This window comes from Harpia harpyja, chromosome 3, assembly GCF_026419915.1.
Source record: "Harpia harpyja isolate bHarHar1 chromosome 3, bHarHar1 primary haplotype, whole genome shotgun sequence".
Classification (NCBI taxonomy): domain Eukaryota; kingdom Metazoa; phylum Chordata; class Aves; order Accipitriformes; family Accipitridae; genus Harpia; species Harpia harpyja.
In genome coordinates this window covers 71,104,850-71,125,029 of record NC_068942.1, presented here as the reverse complement: position 1 = coordinate 71,125,029, position 20,180 = coordinate 71,104,850, and the positions used below count along the sequence as shown (strand labels likewise).

Genomic DNA, 20,180 nt, shown 5'->3' with positions numbered 1-20,180 from the left:
TATTCACTATTTCTATACAGCATATATAGAATCAGCTAACCAGTGCTGAGGTATTTCCAGCATATGCTTTAAGAGAAAATTCTGAGGGGGTTAGGGGAGGACGGGGAAGGGTTGCTGGTCACCAACACTAGATACAACTTTACACAGTGAAAGAGACAAGACCATTCCTTATCTTCTTTTATGCAAAACATTCAAATACTAAGTCCAATTCCTGTACGAAAATAAAAGCAGCATTGATATTTAAAACTTATTTTTCCTTGTGTTAAAATAAACTGGGTATTTTAACTACTTTAAACTTTGCCCTATACCTCCATAAGCATCCACCTTCCTTGCATAAACTAACATAAACCAACTGTGAAGAAGACCTTGAGATCATACACATAATAGAACAGGTGAGATCAACAGGAAAAATCACTACTTGGATATAAGCAAGTAGGACAGAAGCACTTGAAAACACACAGAAGACACTGAGTATTCTCCACACAAGAAGCTTCTGCCATTTGTAAGCTCTTCACAGCCACTTTTTAGTGCAGTATCCCAGGGACGCTGAGGTTGGAAGGCACTTCTGGAGGCCATCTAGCCCAACCCCCTGTTCAGAGCAAGGCCAACTTCAAAGTTAGATCAGGTTGTCCAAAGCTGAGTTTTCAAAAACTCCAAGGATGAAGATACCGCAACCTCTCCAAGCAACCTCTTCCAGTGCTTAACACTCCTCTGTGAGGAGTTTTTATTATAGCAATTATGGCATGATATTCTTATGTAGAAAAAAGGCCCGTTCCAATGCAGAAACTGCTATGTTCTCAAGCAACTAAACCAGATTTCACCATAATCTTTAAGGGCTCTATTCTGTAAAAATTATTGAACAAATAGCAAAACTATTTTTCACTTGGATGGTACAGGCTAGTCCTTCTTTTCCTATCCAAACTAGAAAATCAGAAGTATAACCAAAAATTGTATCTGATATTCTTGCAAAAGAACAATCATGCATGTCACTTGAATTGCAACCATTGTGCATTTCCCATGTTCTAGTTTGCAAGATGACTGAATAGCAGAAAATGAACCATAAGCTAAGTTTTACATTGCTTTATTCTTTTAACTTTTTATCACTTTCCTTGGCTCTATTTCTTTCAACAATGAGTCTACACATTCATGTGAAGTGTCTTACAGGATTAAACAGAACAGCATCCCAGTACAGGGAACTCAATTTAGCAAGCCTGCTAGACTATGCTTTCATGAAAACAGTTCTAATAGATACTCCCTCCTGCTCAGTGTAACAAATTAGATTCTAAATAGAAAGCATCGGATAGATGTGTAAAGTAATTACATCAGCATTAAGAGATAAGAATGGGAATATTTATAAATAATAATGTAGTATTAATATAGTTTGGAGTATCCAAGAGCCCAGGGACTGACACTTTTAGTAACTACCTAATAATATGTTGAATAGAATTCACATTCAGTCTAACACATACTGCACTGATGGGAGAAAAACAAAACAAAACAAAAAAACCCAACCAAACAAATTAACTTTAAAAGGGATTAAATTTTAACTATTAAAAAAAAAAAAGAGAGAGCAGAAAAGTAATTCAGTGCCATTTAGGAAAGCCGATTTTTATGTGATGCTATGTTCAACTATTACTCTTTTGAAAGTTAACAGCATTCTTTTGAATCATGACATATGGGCTGGCAAAACCGCTTTAAGATTCAGCCTGAGGCAGTAGTAAAAACCAAGTGTTTGTATTTTGACTTACACTTGCTATCTACAGCTTTCAATAATTACTTCTTAATCTCAGCAGGCTACCAAAATACAGTATAAAGTCATTTGAAGTGCAAGAAACCAAAAGCCTCTTTTAGAAATCAAAAGACCTCTTAAGCTTTGAAAGCCTGGGTCACAAGACAACAGATAAGAGACATGCTGTCCAAGCTCGCCCTTCTGCATTTTGAATTCCAGTTTGGGTTCTTGTCTATGGGTGCAGGAGAGAGAAGAGAAAATATACAAGGTTATTGCATTTCACCTATGAAGTTAACCCCCAGCTGGGATCCATATTTCTATACAAGGATTTTCGTAGAAGCATTTAAAGAATAGGAAAGATCAAAAGACGGTTAGATGATCACAGGACAAAGTGTACTTTAATCTCTTCCACTGCTGTTCAGGGGAAGTCCATGACTGAGATAGATATGCCAGTCCCATGTGGAGGAAGTGGATCAACACGCTGTATTTTTTTGTAACTTCTGGCTCTGTTTACAAAGGAAAAGTTCTATCTACCACAAAAGAAAATATTCAGATCAAATATTCTGGGAAATGCCATGATAATCATATTTCAAGTTAAAGGTAGCTTCCTTTTACAAAATTATTTTATATATGCTTTGAAGAGAGAACTAGCAAAACCAGTTTATATTTGCATTCTGAATACTCTGGTTTTATGGAAAGCTACTTCCATCAGTCCAGATTTCCTCTACTTCTCGTTTTACACCAAGCCTAACGCTTCCTTTACTTTTATTGCATGGCATAGAAGTCATTGGTTCACAAGTTACAAGTGGTAATGTCAAATCACATACACCCAAAAGAAGTCATTCACTATGTTTCCCACTAATACTTGCTGTGACTGGGAAACAGTAAATTTGAACTACCTGTGACACATCCTAACAAGGATCAACAAGGGCTAAGGCAGATAGCATGTCCCAATCATTTTGGCCAAAATATACAGTCCTAGAAAAAGCTGTCTCATCGCCTAGTGACCTAAAAAAGTCCCCTTTTCTTGAAGGCATAACTTGGGTTGAAAAATGTGCTGCATGATTTATCAGAAACAACTTGCTTTTAAATTATATCAACTTAAGACACCAAAGTCTCTTCATCTCTGAAATCACCAAGTAGGAATCACAAAATTTTGCTGTCTTAAAAGTTATTGTCAGCCTTTTTTTTCTTTTCTTTTTTTTTAAACCTAGACCTATCAACGGATGCTATTCTTTTCCACTCTCTTAATCAGAGATACTCAGTTTCAAATCTATTGAAATTTCAGAAGTCCAGCAAAATAGCAACAGATATTCTTCAAATCACAGTCTGTCTATCTATCTACTCTGCTAACTGGCAAGTGCATGAAGAATACTTTCTATATTGCCAATTTCTGGCAGAGTGCATCTGTGTTGACTCTTAATGAATCCAGCCTTGAAATCTAAGCAGAGGTACTACCTGTCTTAAAATTCTTTACCTCATCTTCTGCATGCATAAGAAGAAAGCATGTGAAGGCCAAGGTGTCCATGAAAAGCAAATTAAAAAGAAAAAACAAAAACCAAAACAAAGCACTTCAAGAGGTTTATTATAAATAATTACAGGAAAACTGCCTTCTCAAGAATCCCCAAAATATTAGTTAATCTAATTTTAAAATGCAGCTCATCTTTAACAAAATCATCCTCCCAAGAAATTCTGAACACAGCAGAGTATAGAGTAAGCTGGTAAATGACACAGAATGCAACTTCAAGTATGGCTCTGCACTTTTTGAATTAATGTTATAACGAAGTACTGTGGAACTAGAAATGGCTATCCCAGGAAACTGAGATCACAATATCTCACTTCCACAAGAAATTCTTTCCACTCTAACCAAAATAAGTTTTCTCAGCCTACATCCAATGCTCAAAAAAAAAAAAAAAAATCTATCTATCCTGTCTCCTATGGAAACTCACCCACATAAAACATTTCCTGCTCTTCCATTTTATCCAGTCGACCACTGCAAACTATAAACACAGATGAGAAAGAATTACTTTTTCACACTGCCCTAAATACTAACCAAATTCTAGAAACTAATAACAGCAAGCAACATCATCAGAATATTTTATTTAACATTAAATTGCCTGGACGATATTCATTCATGCACAGATTCAAACCTCTCACTAATCTTAAGTGAATTTTTCCACCATTCTAGATGATGTCTTCAGCTTTGTCTAAAATCATTGCTTCTTATTCAGGAAGAAAAAGAAAAAAGGGCATAAGGGCAACTCTCTTGTCATTTGTATTTTATTATTTATCAGAATGTGAGGGAAGACAAAGACATTGTCCACTTGGTTAATGAAGTGATAGCAGGTTTAACTTCAGTGATTTCAGTGCTCATACTGTATACTTCACTGCTTATATTGTATTTTCTATGACTAACATCTTGAAGTTTGGGAAAAGTGACAGGGGGGCACATTGTTGTTAAGATTTTTCTATTAGAGGAAAAAACCTATTGAAACACATTTGTAACTGGAATCTGGCAGAAAAAAAACCACACAGAAAAAAATAATTTAAAAAAACAAACCACCACAACACGTGTGCTAGTATTTCTAGTTATAGTAAAGTGCATTCTAGTTTCCACATCTCTAGTAAAAATGTATTACTGAAGTTGAACTTTTGGGAGGAAAAAACAAGGTTTGGAAAAAGTCATAGACCCTTAATTCAGACTTGTCAGAATGTTCAGAATCAGAACTTCACATTCACTTGCTATCTAAAGTATTTTTTACCTTTACAAAGGTGTTCATGGAAGAAGCTGGGTTTTTTGTAACTGAAGATTTAAATTCTCAAAACATGTTTCCCAGCAATATAAGAAAGGAAGGAACTTGTTGCTTCCTCTTGTAGTAAACGTAGGCTTTGGGAATAAGATATTGAAGGCCAAGTCTATATAGGACACAAATTCCTTCTGGTGTATAATGGTATTTGTTCTTCCAGCTGCAAAGTCTCATTAAAAGATTCTTTTACCTGGAACTTGCATGCAATTGCCTAGTTTCTCTCTCTGATTGTGACTACTTTCCCATACATCAAACTATTTTATTATTTCGCCTTGCCAACCTTAAGTCTTGTATTTGCTGCCTGCAGGTTTTTATCAACTGTTATTCTGGAGGTTTCAGATCAATAAATATTGTTGACATCTTGAAAACAAGCCATCTCTACAGCACCAGTTCAGACAGGATACTACTACGGACAAAAAAACCCCACATCCCTTTGAATGTTTCTCTCTTGCACTGGATTTTGTGAATTAACAAAAGTCGATGAGGATGCTGTCCGTCTACAATATACTTAATGTGAAGATTGTAAGAGTACTTTGCAAACTTTTCTGACCAAATTTCATATCACTACCCAAAAGCAAGTGTTTATCACTGTCACACAGCCAAAAAAAAGTTTAACGCAAGAGACGGCAACCTTTCAAAGAAATTTCTGGTAGAATTGTACAGTACTGCTGCTGCTGAAGAGACATGTTAAAAACTGGTGCTTTCCACACCATCCACAAGGCCTCAGAAAGATTTCTGAGATTTGGAATATGAAGTTGCCAGTTTTAGTTGAAAATTCTTTTTGCATGCTTGAAGCCAGAGGGCTCCTCTAGTTAATATTAATGAAATCGTGTTCACCTCTACCAAATAAATACTGAATAGAGCAATTTTGTTTAATGTATTAATGGCAATCTTACATTTAAACGTGCATTTTTATTTTTGAAAATTCAAACCTGAAAGCCTCCAGGTGTTGCACTAGAAACTAAATGAGAATCCTCAGAGATTCCTTGGAGAATTTATGCTGATAAAGACTATCTGCTTGCATTATAAAGATCCATGTAGGCACAGTCTAGCTATGCAGAATGCACAGAATAACTTCCAATTGGAGCAAATGCCAGATTTAAAAGTATGCAGAGGACAGTCGCTGTAAGAGCAAGCAGCTTAAGTCCTAAGATTAGAGTTTAAAGGACAGAGAGTGCTGATTCCCCACTTTTTGCAAATAACTTGTATCTAGGCAATGAAGCTTCCAATATTACAGCAGTGGTTTGGAATTTTTTTCCACCAATTCTACTGAGTGCTACATGATTTTAAGACTTTACCGTTTTGTTTCCCCCTAAACTGTAAAATAAGCACTATATTGCTTACCCTTTATAGCATACCTGGCCTGAAGTGTTCTACATCAGTAGGAAATATTATTTTTAGACTCTTCTTCTAGTGAGATTTGTCACCAGTCTAAATCCTCCTAGAAGTCTGGATAAGAAGAAATCACCTGCCTGCCTTTCTTAGTCTCATAAGAGATTTTTTTCATAATACTTTCCAACTAAACTGCAGCCCAATGCTTTATGATCTATATGAAACAATTTCAGGATCTGAAAACACTAGGTATAATATTATAGACAAACAGCTAGAGAGATCAAGGTACCCTCATCTCTATATATAAGGAGAACTACCACCTTAACATTATAAATGCTTTTGTGAAGAATCCTTTCTTCTAACTGCTTCACATTGTTCTGGAAGCTCTTGTAGTGCTGCCTTTAGAAGATCCCCCCAAAAGTGTAAAATTGAATCCAATTAAGAACATTTATAAATGTGCTTCCTACAATATAGCATAAAGTCCAAAAATACATGAAAAATGCCGTAATATACATGCATGAAGCCAGGCACAATCCAGTTCTGGGATTCTTTTCCATAATTAAACAGCCTCTACAACACACTAGTGGATAGGCTCATAGCCTACAGCACAGACATCATGTCATAATTTCATTCAAGCCTAGGAGTATTTGCTTTCAGTAGACATAGTTGAAAGTTTTCTAGCAACATACAACAGTTGGAGGAAAAAAAAAAAAGAAAATAAAAAAAGGTAGCTCCAAAGCATGTTAAGCATGATCCCTGCGTCCTCTATACCTCTGCTAACCCTAGAAGCAATTATTTTGAGGCCAAGAGCAAAAAATTCCTGCTGTTATCTCAGATTAGTGAGTTCTGTAGGTTAATCATACAGTATCAAAAATCAGTTTTTCCTTGCTTCTTTTGGTTTTTTAATCTTCCACTTTCCAAGAGAGTTATTCAGGGGGGAAAAAAAAAAAAAGAATTATTAAACTAGGTATACGTAAACTCACACTGTGTTTTTTTTCCTTTAAATAGTTTTAGTAATTTATTCTCCCAGGTATTGATTGCACCAGAGTTTTACTAATCACACCTATCACCAGCATAGCTGTCAGCAAATAAGTATAAGTGAAGGTTATCCCATTTTGGAACAAGGATACATTTTGTTATCAATCCAAACAGCTTCTGTGTCTTGCTGAAGTAAGGGATTTCATTAGTGCACTTACAGAGGATAGAGCGTCAACAGCTGTAATTAAGGCAAATCCACAGTATCTTAAGTTCAGCTGAATGAGGACAATCCCAATTTTCTCTCTCTCTTCCCACATGAAAATTTTAAGTCTTTAATGGTATGTTATCACCCCTTTTTTTAAAATCATGTCCAGATACATTTTTTTTTAAAAAGTGGCCTAAGCCGAATATTATATAAAAGTAAGAGCTCATCTCTATTAATACAAACTTCTTGTACTCATATACTATCCTTTATAAAGCCCCCTTTTTTCTCTCATCTGCTGAGTTTTGACCAGTAGTTTCAATCAAGCCCGCCACTACCACATTCAAGTTTTACCTTGAAGCACAACATAAAAGTCAACACCACAGATTTTTGCAATGTATATTCCTGGCATCTATCTTTCATCATAGCAGCAGTGCAATGCAAACCAAGCATTGCACATGGATATTCAGACCAAAGTCATCAAAGTAAATGCTCATCCTCACAAAAAGTTGTAATACATTTTCAATGTAAGAAGGAAATATTATGTGTATGACTAGATGCTGAATTAAAAACAAAGCAAAAAGGAGATTTCCAGTAAAGTTCAAGATGACAGGTAGGTAGAAAAAAAATATTCCATGAGTCCTAACCACCTACTTCAAAGCAGTAAAAAGACTGTTCAGGTAAAATGTTCTCCTCTATACAAATACCCATGCTTTAGTAGAAAAAATAAATAAATCATGAACTACTACATAAATGTAATAGCAATTTGTCTCCTAACCATTAACTAGCAAGCTCATGAAGTTTGGATTGAGTACAGCCCAGTTTAGCCATGCACTCAAACAAAAGGCAAAAGAAACCTATGAGAGAAAGTACATCAAATCTATAATTCCAGATAAATCTTTCTCCTTCAAAGTTTATCCAAGGCTCTCAGAATTTTCATGCTTGACAAATGCGAGATTTTTCCCAGCAGCCAAAAAAGTTATATTAAAAACAAAAGCATCAAGGAAGAATTTTACTGTATCACAGCCACACAAAGCAGCGGCAGTGCCACCAAAGAATTTGACATAGATGTGAATACAGCTTCAAGCAACCACAAGTCAAGTTACAAGCACTAGAAGATTAAAGGTGAGTCTCCAAACTAGTAGTAACATGATTCCATAAAATATATGTATTTTCTTACAATCTACTCTTCAGAAGAGGTTCATCTTAAGAACAGGTTACAAGATCCTTTTCCATTTAAATACCTCATCAGTATCACAGCTGCTGTCAGAATGGCATAAAGGTTGAAACCCTTGATAGTTCTTGTCTTCTTCCCAGCCCAACCTTTGTTCTTACTCACTGCCTCTTCTAACCTCTTCACTAGCTATCTGCTACCAGGTAAACTCTCTATCAGTCTGGAAATTATATACTCCTTCTCACGTAACAGTTCTCCTTGACAGACAACTGAAGAGACTACTATATTAAAAGGGGAACTGTTAGTTTAAAAAAGCTCTTGATTTCCAAAGTTTGTGCAACAGTTTTCTTGATCAAATCTGTACGCTTCTTTTCTTCACACACTAACACCTCTCCCTTCCCCCAAATTTGGAAGACTTTGCTTACTTTTCCTTTGTTTTATTTGAATCTCATTTGATCTGCAGCTTGAGGATAAAGGAGAATAGGCTTTCTCAATGCTCTGTTAGAGTTCTCTTTACTCTTGCCAATAAGGGGAGCTTTGCTATAGTCTGCCCGGTTTCTTTCTTTGCCCTAAAGAAAGAAAAGTTTAAGTTATGTTACCTTCATTGAAAAACCCTGTAACAGGCTTCTCAGCATTTGTAAAGTTAGTCTAATGAAACTGAGGAAGTATCAAACTAATTTTTAATAATAACGTAAAGAACAATACAGGTAACATACCAACATGTGATTTTTCAACCATTGTTTTCCTCTCCTCCACCACTGTTCACAAAGGACTCTCAACAAAACAATGTTACCAAAGGACATGCACAAAGTAAAAATCACAGCTAATTTTTCCTGCCTTCACATACTCAAAAACTGCTCCACCCAGACACATTACATGTCATTACAGACTATACAAAATCTTCCAAGCAGTGCCATTTTCTTGGTAACAGTCTGTTAAATTCCATTTGGAAACATCAGCCCAATTCTGGGAAAGTAACTAATTGTTCTACAGAGCGTTTCTTGAAAAAAACGCCCCATGACAATAATCAAACCAAAAAGCAACCTGATTTGGTTTTAGAAGAAAGCAACCTGATTTGGCCAAGCTTGTTTGATCCTGGAATTTTTACAAGCACAGAGAAAAAGGGGAAAGGAGTCTGAAAGCATAATTAATACAAATCTTCATCAATCTCTATCTATATGCATTCCTAAATGTTGATAGTAAAGTTTAAATACAACAATGCTACAACAACGCCCAGGCCACCAGTAGACTAAATCTTAAGTCCCCACAGTCTCTCTCATATTTACAATTCAAGGACAACATTTTGTGACCACGTTGCAGTAACCTCACCTGACTATTTATAATATATACAGTCAAACCACATTTTTGCAAGAATTTTAGTTTCTCGACTCGTCAATGAAGTTTGCATCCACCTACCACAGAGTCCAACAGTGCCAGTGAACTCTGACAAATCTGAGCAGCTATTCCGTAGTGCCAGAGCAGCGGTGTTCCCAGATGACACTAAGCAGACCAGCACCAAGGGCCCACCTCGGCAGCGTGTTCCCAGCTGTCATCCTGCACAGAATGCTGCGAAGATGGATCAGCCTCAGCAGTTACACAGAGCTGGTTATGGAAGTTCAGACAGTCACAGAATTGCATACCTGCCAGTAAATGGGATGGGCTCTCATTCCCATTATCATGTCTAAAGTAAGTGACTTGGTAACATGAGACCAAGACAACATTTATCTAGTCCTTTTATTTATCTACTTCCACAGCTATAGATGAGTCTTTTTTGTGGCTTTCTGATTTTTTGATCTTTGTCACATGCTACAATTCACCTTTGGTCCTCAGGGGGTAGAAAGGAAAGGCTACTGCTACTAATAAAGTAACAGCCACGCTACTTTGGACCAGAATCATATTAAGTAATAGGCTCATGAGTAGTTACAAACTCTGGCAAAAGAAACACACTGGCCAAAGAAAGCCCAATATGGCTCATTCTAGAAACAAAGCAGCTGGAAAAATAGCCCAGCTCTGAGATTTACAGAAAACTACAGGAATAAACTCTTACATACAAAAAGGAGATCTGCAACTGTACAACACCTTCCCCACCCAAAGAGTATATAAATTGCAAATCACCCATAATTCTTACAGATGTCATGAATGAAGTATGAATTTCTGTACTAAACATTTATATAGTAACTCAGCAAGAAATTTAAGTTCTAAAGCTCTTTCAAGCTCCCATCCTGAGTGTAGACACTAATTATGACTGCCCTGGTCACTGTCCATTCATATTCTTAGCTATAAAACTAAATTTAGTGCAGAGAGTTTTGTACTTCCAGCCTCTCCTTTCTCTCCCAACACACCAACCAATCCCTTCTGATTCACAGAGGATTCAGGCATCTCCAAGGTTTCATTCTTACTGAAAAAGTGCACTCCACAGCTAAACAGCAGCATTATGGCAGTGCTATACCCTTAAAATTCTGGCATTAAAAAAACATCCAAAGACACGGATAAGACATAGAAAGGATTGGGTTTTTAGCTCTTAAGAGTATCATAAAAAGAGGGACATTCCCAGAACACTGTTCTTGAAAACAATTCCTTATTATATTAGATAACCAAAGTGAAAACTGACTCCAAAAAGGGATTTTAATACATATGAAGTACAAGTAACTGTTTGTCAACTTTAATATACTAGATAATTCAAGGAATTTATTACAATGAATTTCAATGAGTTACAAGCAATAAAAAAGGTAATCAAAACTTTTACTTTCCAACAGAATGCAGTTATTGTTGCATGCTACAACATGCAGAAATTATTTCTATTATCCTTTATGTGTTAGGCAACAAAAAGTACCTTACCTTAATTCTCCACTGTCTGAGCACAGAGGATTAAAAACAAAGTATTAGGCAGAAACTGCAAGTGTTTCATAACAAGAAAAAAACCAAACCACTGCATCAATAAACTTAATGGCTGTCCAGCATGCCATGCACACACTAGGGACACTTAATGAAAACTTATCCACACCTTTTTTTTGCAAGCAGTCAGATCTCTGATTTGGAAACCTGAAGGCAGCCGTTCATTACCTCCTGCTCCAAAATGCAGATCTCAGCAACACAACACTGCAAGAGGAGCCACCATAGCTTGATTTTCCCTCCTAGTAATTTCCTCCTTGCCAATTACTGCACTGCAGTCTTTCTGAGGGCTATGCAAAACGCAAACAGGGGAGGACTAAAAGAGCCGGGGAAAGAAACACAGTTACAGAAAAGTTCATTCAAATCACCTCAGGTCTTACTAGTTGTGGGCTGAAAGGAATAAACTGCCAGAGTTTGGTGGGATCTCTTAGGATTCTCTCTGCTGTTTCTCCTCTTGTGTTCCTGCCTTTCTTTTCCTTCATTTTTCATAGGATAATTTTGGGATTTTACTTTGTGGCAAAACTAGAGGGAATTGGGGAAAAAGAGATAAACAATTTTTAAAATTTTTTAAGTTGTTTCTTCTATTTAGTGACTTCACTGTTTATAAGTTACATTAAAGCTACCTTTTATTCTCATAACCACTAATATTTTAAGGGGTTAAAAAACTAAAGAAAAAAAGTCTTTTAAGGTTTGGGGTGTTTGGGGCTTTTCTGGGTTTGGGGCAGAACGTGGTGGTGCTGGTGGGTTTTTTTGCTTTTGCTGCTTAAATCAGGGAGTTTAGTCAATTAACTATTTTAATACTTGGATGCTTTCCCTATACAATTAAAACTGCCATGATTACACAGCAGCAGCATTTGTGAGACAAATGCCCAGCCGGCATTTGTAATGCCCAGCAGGGGCATTTGTAATTATTTCCCAAGTGTTCCACAACAGCAGCTAAAGAATACATCTGAATATTAAAGAAGCTTTCACAGAAGGGTTGAGCATTGGAAGGGACATCTGGAAATCATCTAGTCCAATCCCCCTGCTCAAGCAGGATCAGCGAGAGCCAGCTGCCCATAACGGTGTCCCATCAGGTTTTGAGTATCTGCACACAGAGTGACTTTACTACCACTCTGAGCAACCTGTTGCAGTGTTTGAGCACCCCCACAGTCACAGTTTTTCCTGTGTTTAGATGGAATTTTATGGTTTTTTCATTTATGCCCATTGCCTCTTTGAACACTAGAAGTCTAATTTTTACTTGGGTTCACTTTTTTTTCTCTCCCACCTCGCTTCTTCATTCTCCACAGCTGCATTTAAGAGCAAAGGGAGCAACAATGAGTGCTGAGTGTCAATCAGCCAGTTGTTGGCTCTTTTGCAACAATAGGCTCATCACTGCTCCTTCCCTCTGCATCCTGCCGAGCAAGGCTCAAGGCCAGATCTTTTAGCCCATAGCAGCCCAGCTGCCTACCATCAGCAACCTATTATTCCTTGAGATCCATGGATCTTCCATGGAGGAAGATCCTGCCCAGTCTTTTCTGGTTTGGCCTCACTGAAATGTTAGGCGGGGCTGAACACATGCTGACAGTGACACAGAAAGCTCAGAAACCTCCAGCAGCTCTTCAGCACTTCCCTACCTTCCGCTGCAACCCTGCTAAGAGAAGGGGCAGTAGCCAGCATTCAGAGCACATTGTATGGGGCTAAGAAGAAAGGAAATGGGTTTGGGTTTTGGCTCACAGCAGTGAAAAGGTTGGTTGGTTTTAGTGGCATGTTTCAACAAGGTTTATGCTGGCCTTTTAAAGAAAAAGTAATGGGCAACATAGGTACAGACTCGCAGATATAATGAACATACCTACCACCCACTCCCCCACCCACATATGGGAGAAAGATTAATTTCTCACAGCTGTGCACAAGTCCTTTGCTTACTCTTCATAGAGGCTCCTGAGTTTCCATGCACTGAAACAGCAGTTTTACTTTTTTTTTTTTTTCTTTTCTAACATGGCTTAGTTAAAATTGAAATTCCTGTAATAGACAACATATACTCACTCAGTTTAGGTTCCCAAACAAAGTTTTAGTTAGTTTATTTTAAGTTTGTCTCTACTGAAAATAATTTATTTAACACTAAAGGTCATCTTCAGTTTCAAATCTCTTCCCTGGTTTGTAGACCAAACATCATATACCACATTTAAAAAATATGATAATGAATTTGAAAAGGGAAAAGGCCTGTTGGCTTTGAAACAGAAAAAAAATCAGAAGAGCTATCAGAGCCTTTCTGCATGACTTAGAGCACTTCTGTACATTTCTATTCTCCTGTGTAGAGGAACAGATATAATGCCTCCTTTCTCTGATCTTACCTGGACACCTACCAAGTTCCCATCTCTTCACATACTTGTATAAATATTACCTTGTATAACAGGACTTCAGTCTTAAGCTGGGAACTGCCAAAAGTTAAAAAAAATAACTAGGAATAAGGAACACAAAACCATAATTGTATCTTGGTAAAGCTGGGGGGAGGGAGGACCAAAAATATCCCTTTCCCCTAAAAACGCAACATAGTATCTTTCAGTTTCCGCAGTTAGTTTAAAACTAGCGCCTTAACAACACTTTTTAACCTGTTTTGCTTCAGGACACTGAAGACAGCCACGTGCAGCCTAGTTGCTTTCTGGCTGGGATTCACACACTATCAAGGATGCATACAGCATTTCTTAGGAAAAAAACAACCTAGCACTAAGTTAGAAAATGGGGCCAAGGAAGAAAATCTTACAGAAAGATAGCAAGTTTGTTTCATAAATTGTTTGAGGTCCCATGTATTCTTGGTGGGAGGGTAAGACAGAAAGAGAAAAGGCCAAGATAGTATCCAACCACTCCAGCAGACTATTTCCTCCTCCTGCACCCTTCAGGTGCTACATCTAGATCACAACCTAGAAAGGACTGTTATGTGAACCTACCAAAAAGAACTTACTGTAACAAGAACATGAACTTCTGTGTATAAACAGCATCATTAATTCACATAATTTATTACTTACGAGAAGTTCTTAGTCATAGCACTTAACATATTGTCTGTTGTTATTATAGCAAAAAGCTTATTTTTACCCCTTTTCCACACAAAATTTTGAAAGAGCCTCTCTACCTTCCAGCTTTATAAAGCTGCACCTACTCTGAGGAACAGGCCACAGAGCAATCCCAGAGCATCACCTGCTGCTACTCTCTAAAGATACAATCCCTATCACTCACCTGAAGGACTGAGGAAATTCCTATGTGTCAAGAAGTTGAAAGGAGCATGTTTCACTTTTTTTTATCCATTCCTAATTTACAGCTTAAACTGAAGGCAAAAAGGACTACTAACTTTTTTGTAGAAGCATCATTTCTTTTCAAACTCCAGAAAAAGTAGAGTGGAACAAGGAAGGAAAGCACAACCTCAAACATTTAATGTACTGTTCTAAAACCTTCAGGAAGTTTTCGCTTCTTGCAACTAAGATATAATGTAGTTTCCCAAATTGGGCTGTGGCTGACTGAGGAAGCTGGCTACCACCTATGAGAGTTCTAATTGTATTTTTAAGCTATTTGAAACAAAAATTAAAAAAAAAAAAAATCTTTCCCTCAGATGTTTAATAAAATTGAGATAATTTGCTTACCTTTCTCACAAATACAACAGAACTGATAAAATGAAACAAAAGTTTATAAATAAACAAGCTTCCATATACCATCAGCCAACTTAATTCCATCAGGCAAAGAGTGCAGAAGAACTTGCTAAATAGTCCATTCTGATTGTGTGGAAGACAGAATAAGAAAGAGCAAGGCTGTAAGAGGGTTTACTTACAGAAATAAGAATGCAACTTGTTTGACTTCTGAGGTATCACCCTCATTCATAACTACTTCTACCAAAAAAAAAAAAACCCCACAAAAAACCCCAACTCACACAACTGTCATGAGGTTTCTAAATGTACATATCACAAAAATATATACAGCAGAAGAATTGTTGCTACCTACCTGTTTACATGAAAAAAATTCACAACACAAACCACAGTGACACGCAAGACTGCAGCCTGTGCTTCCAATGGATTAATATATTGTCACCCACTGCTGAGAGCTGGTCTTGATTCAGTTAAAGCCTAAGCACTCAGGCTTTCCTGCTGGGAAAGAAACAAGTAAAGTCGGTTTCAAGCATCTCCTATTAATATACAGAAACAATTCTCACAAGCCTGAAGGCAGAAAAGAGAAATAGTACGTTAAGGTTGCACGAAACCATAACAAACTACAGCAAATCAAAAAGCTGCACTGAGATTTATTAGTTCACTAGAAAATTCATTGCAAAAGTCTATTTACTTCATGGAGGAAGTCACCACTGCCACCACTTAGTGAGTCAAGCTAGTCTGCAAGAATGTTTTACATAATGGGAAAATTTTTCTTGGCCAGAGGTTCACAGTGTTCTTAAATTTCCAGAAACTGCAGATGTAAAGATACTTCTGTTAACCTAAACCAAAACCAAGAAAAGAAACTATCTATCTGAGATGCATGCTCCATTTCACAACACAGGTCTAATTTTACTAGCTACTGTACTTCAACCTATTCAGCATAGGAAAGATTTACACTCCGATATAAAAGGAAGGAAATATGAACATTGAAAACACAGGTAGTTTTAATACTACCACAAAATGGTATTAAAATATATTGGCTAGCACATCATCACCACTTCTAAACTGTGATACTGAGAACTGAAGTAGTTTAAGTTACCAGTTTTATTCTTGTAGAAAATTAGTACTAGTGAAACAATTGGAATAGATTTACAAGAAAGCACGATACCATCTTATTTCTTCCATTTTCACTTTACTGTGAAATAAAAGCTAATGAGAGCCAAGAATCCCTACAGTCAGTAATGAACTGAAAGGTGTTCTTTCCTTCTTTTAGCAATGAAAATATGCTGCAACACCACTATAGCATAAAATCCAGTTCACTCAAAGTAAAGTAGCTTGAATGAAGGAATCTTTCCTCAGTTTTCAGAGGGCTGATAACAGCTTAAAGATTGTATTTAAAATCAAAGAGTGAATTCAAAACATCTCACAGCTCAGATATTATTCACTTTGTTCTGCTAAAAATAATCAATTTAAAAATACAGATTGTTCAGATTATATTTTAGTTGCTGCTTTTAAAATATTTTTAATGATACTTAAGAGTAAGCCTGTTTTTTTAATTATACAACTTGTTGAAAGTTGGAAATAGAAGAAATATTTTTAATTAATGTTGTGGCTCATAAATACATAAGTATTAGGATATAGAGCTCTAAAACAGACTTTAAATGACAAAACTGATCATAAACTAAATCCTACTATGTAAAGTCTCAAAAGCACAAATACCACATTTGTTTTAGTACTGAAGAAGTACAACTCTCTTACCATGACAGCGTAATACAACTTTCCTAACAGGACACAAGGCATTGTGTTTGTGGGGCTGGGGGGAAGTTTAGAAGCCCAAATTCAGAGAGTTAAATTCATCATCTTTTACCAACTCCTGGTGTTAGGGCTCCATAATGCAATGTATGAACAACTGTTTCTGTGGTCCTTTTTTTTTTTTACTTATGGTGATGCAAATCCTTTAAAATCCTTTAAAAAGCTGTCCTACTGAAACAGTCTTTCAACCCTACGGTATGTTAAGACATTCTATCTCACTTTTCTTCTCACAGACAATTTACTTTACCTATATATCTGCCAGCAAAAGCCACATTTGTGATTATGCGAGTTTTATCTTAGTTGATGATAACAGAAGAATAAATGAAAGAGGCCTTCTGACTCCAATAACTATATGCTCCTTTTTAAACTGAAACCTAGTTAAGGGGGCTGTCTCCACTGCACGACAGAACAAACTTGTAATTGCGGAAAGAAAAAAGAAAAAAGCATGCAAAACAACAAAAAGCATGTTTCTTTCTGTTATCTGGTGATGCACTTACTCATTTGAAGGCCTAAATTCTATCCCTGGAGCATACAGACCGCAACCAGCAATACAGCTGCATTGCCCAAGTAAAAAGCAACATCTCCATATTGTAATGACCAAAGCAATCTCTGGGAACCATCCTGAGGACCAAAAGGTGTCCACCAGTTCACACAGAAAACAGACAGTAGTACAGCTTTTTAAGTTCCCCAGGATAGCTAAGCACTTCTCACCTGCAACTAGACTTTTCTTGTCAGTCTTGATAGCGCTGTACTTACGTGGACTGCATCATCTTTATCCACATACTGAATAGCAGTCCTCACCCTCCATGAAGTGGCAGGCTGCACTCCCTGTATGCCTTATCAAAAAACCACAGCCAGAACAATACTGGTTTTGTGGTCTGCCTTAGGTTTTCCACCTAAGGCAATTGCTACACTTCAAATCACAAGAGTAAGCACAGCTCTTCCTAGGGCATTAGGCATCTGGAAATCACGCTGGAGCAAGCTTAATCCGCTATTTTGCAAGATGGCCCTGCAGAGATCAGAACCCTTGGAGCTACTGTCATAAACTAAGGTCACACCATGAAAACAATTTCCTCAATTCAGATAGGAATATAATGCTATAGAGGCTTCAGTTGTTCTTGTCTAACAATATGGTTCAGGGAAAGACCTCAGTACAGTAGTCCAAAACACAAAACGCACAATGCAAATTTAAAAAAAAAAAAAAAAACAACAAAAAAACCCACACACACACACACCCCCCAACACAAAAAAAACCCCAACACCCCTACACACACAAAAAACCCCCAAACTAGACCAGAGGCAAAAGATGGATTAAAAAAAAATACATCCTTGCAGTGGCAACAAACAGCTATGTTCTAGCCTATAGTCCAGCCCCTGATCTAGTCCTCTGGTGAATGGAAAAAAGGAAAGGATGAAGGCAGACAGAACAACACTACACACCTGAAAGACTCATTTTTTTTCTGTAATGAAGACTTCTATCCTTCTGCAGTGCTCTGCTTGTGGACATTAGAAGATAAAGCCCCCTGTTTAAGAACACTTAAGAGTTCTCTACTGAGGTATTGACTTCACAGACTTTATACCTCCAGTCTGACTATCTGCAAGTCTGAGTATGAACTGGAGACAACCCTGAAGCCTTCTGTGTTTAGACAACCATCAGAAACAATTACATTTGGGCAAACCGCAGCAATGGTATTACTGATTTAAAATGTGTAACATTCCAAGATGTATTTCCCCTATGCATTTCTGCTCATTCAGTATTGATAGTAGGTCAGTTTTATCAGTTAACATAATCCTGAAAAGTCATCAGCCTGATATCAATTCTCACCCTGCCTGCTTTTCCAAAGTTAGTTAATTTGGACTAACTAGTTCTGCCACAGTCACAGCCTCTCACAAAGAGGACTGACCACACACCCTCAGGGGTCAGTACTGGGACTGTCGCTGTTTAACATCTTTGTCAGCGACATGGACAGTGGGATCGAGTGCACCCTCAGCAAGTTTGCCAACGACACCAAGCTCTGTGGTGTGGATGACACGCTGGAGGGAAGGGATGCCATCCAGAGGGACCTTGACAGGCTTGAGAGGTAGGCCTGTGTGAAACTCGTTAAGTTCAACAAGGCCAAGTGCACATGGTCCTGCACATGGGTCAGGGCAATTCCAAGCACAAATACAGGCTGGGTGATGAGTGGATTGAGAGCAGCCCTGCAGAGAAGGACTTGGGGGTGTTGGCTGACAAGAAGCTCAACACGAGCCAGCAATGTGCACTTGCAGCCCAGAAAGGCAACCGTATCCTGGGCTGCATCAAAAGAAGCATGGCCATCAGGTCGAAGGAGGCGATTCTCCCCCTCCACTCTTGTGAGACCCCACCTGGAGTGTTGCATGCAGCTCTGGGCCCCCAACATAAGAAGGACATGGACCTGTTGGAGCGAGTCCAGAGGAGGGCCACAGAGGTGATCAGAGGACTGGAGGACCTTTCCTGTGAATACGGGCTGAGAGAGTTGGGGTTGTTCAGCCTGGAGAAAAGAAGGCTCCAAGGAGACCTTACAGCAGCCTTCCAGTACCTGAAGGGGGCCTACAAGAAAGCTGGAGAGGGACTTTTTACAAGGGCATGTAGTGATAGGACAAGGGGTAATGGCTTTAAACTGAAAGAGGGTAGATTTAGATTAGATGTAAGGAAGAAGTTCTTCACTGTGAGGGTGGTGAGGCACTGGAACAGGTTGCCCAGGGAAGCTGTGGATACCCCATCCCTGGAAGTGTCCAAGGCCAGGCTGGACGGGGCTTTGTGGAAGGTGGTCTTCCACAAAGGTGGTCTAGTGGAAGGTGTCCCTGCCCATGGCAGGGGGGTTGGAACTAGATGATCTTTAAGGTCCCTTCCAACCCAAATCATTCTATGATTCTATGAGTCTTTGAGTGTCTGCAGAAAGAATGACCCAGTCACCACTTAGTCTCATCCTAGTTATTGAAAACAGATTAATATCTTACATTAGTTCAGAACAATGGAAGCTGAACTGTTCTGTACTAATTAACAGCCATTATATGCTGGCCTCTTTACTCTTGCAGTTAATGTCTGGGTATGTAGGGTGGTTTCACTGGAGGCCATAAGGAAACAGCATCTCAGAAGTCACTTGTATGCAAACAATAAAGGTTTCTTAGAAAACATTTCTATTTACAGGAAAATGAGTAGAGACCAGAAGAACAAAGAGACAACAGCAGTTTAAGGACCATATCATATAGGCTCAGGGAGCACTTACAGGGAATAAGGCCATATAGAAACATGTATTATTAAAATGCTCTTGTTTCTATTTTACCTATTGTATCTCATACTTGGCAATAGGCTCTGATGCTTGAGTCCTGGTGACTAACTACAGCCATTAAGATATTGCTACATCTTTATTTGGCCTTCCCACCTCTTCGTTTGGAATTTACTATGCTTGTGGTAGTAAAAAAAAAAAAAAAAAAAGGAGGAAAAAAACCCCACAACACACACGGCTCCTTGGGTTCCTTTGTTTTTACAGTTCACTTCGCAACATCATACAACATAACACTCATGTTCACTGGTGGTTTAAACACTACCCAAGGTACAAAGTGAGTTCTAGCACACTGCAGCTCTGGGTCTACTCTAAGAGCGGTGGAAATACATGAT

General features: G+C 37.9%; 1 protein-coding gene across 17 annotated transcripts in view; it reads right to left on the bottom strand.

Moving 5' to 3' along the window:
* The window catches only part of TRAF3 (TNF receptor associated factor 3), a 73,728-nt gene that overhangs the window by 40,718 nt on the left and 12,830 nt on the right, over positions 1-20,180 (bottom strand). For 7 of the 17 annotated variants that reach the window (XM_052783222.1, XM_052783236.1, XM_052783238.1 and 4 more), the window contains 4 exons: positions 15,084-15,226; positions 11,061-11,076; positions 9,639-9,788; positions 8,648-8,791 (listed from right to left, as the gene is read on the bottom strand). The exons of 4 other annotated variants lie outside the window; for them this stretch is intronic. The gene's annotated coding sequence lies outside the window, so the exon portion shown is untranslated. The remainder of the gene's footprint in view (positions 1-8,647; positions 8,792-9,638; positions 9,789-11,060; positions 11,077-15,083; positions 15,227-20,180) is intronic. 6 more of the 17 variants (XM_052783226.1, XM_052783228.1, XM_052783233.1 and 3 more) reach the window with 3 other exon arrangements.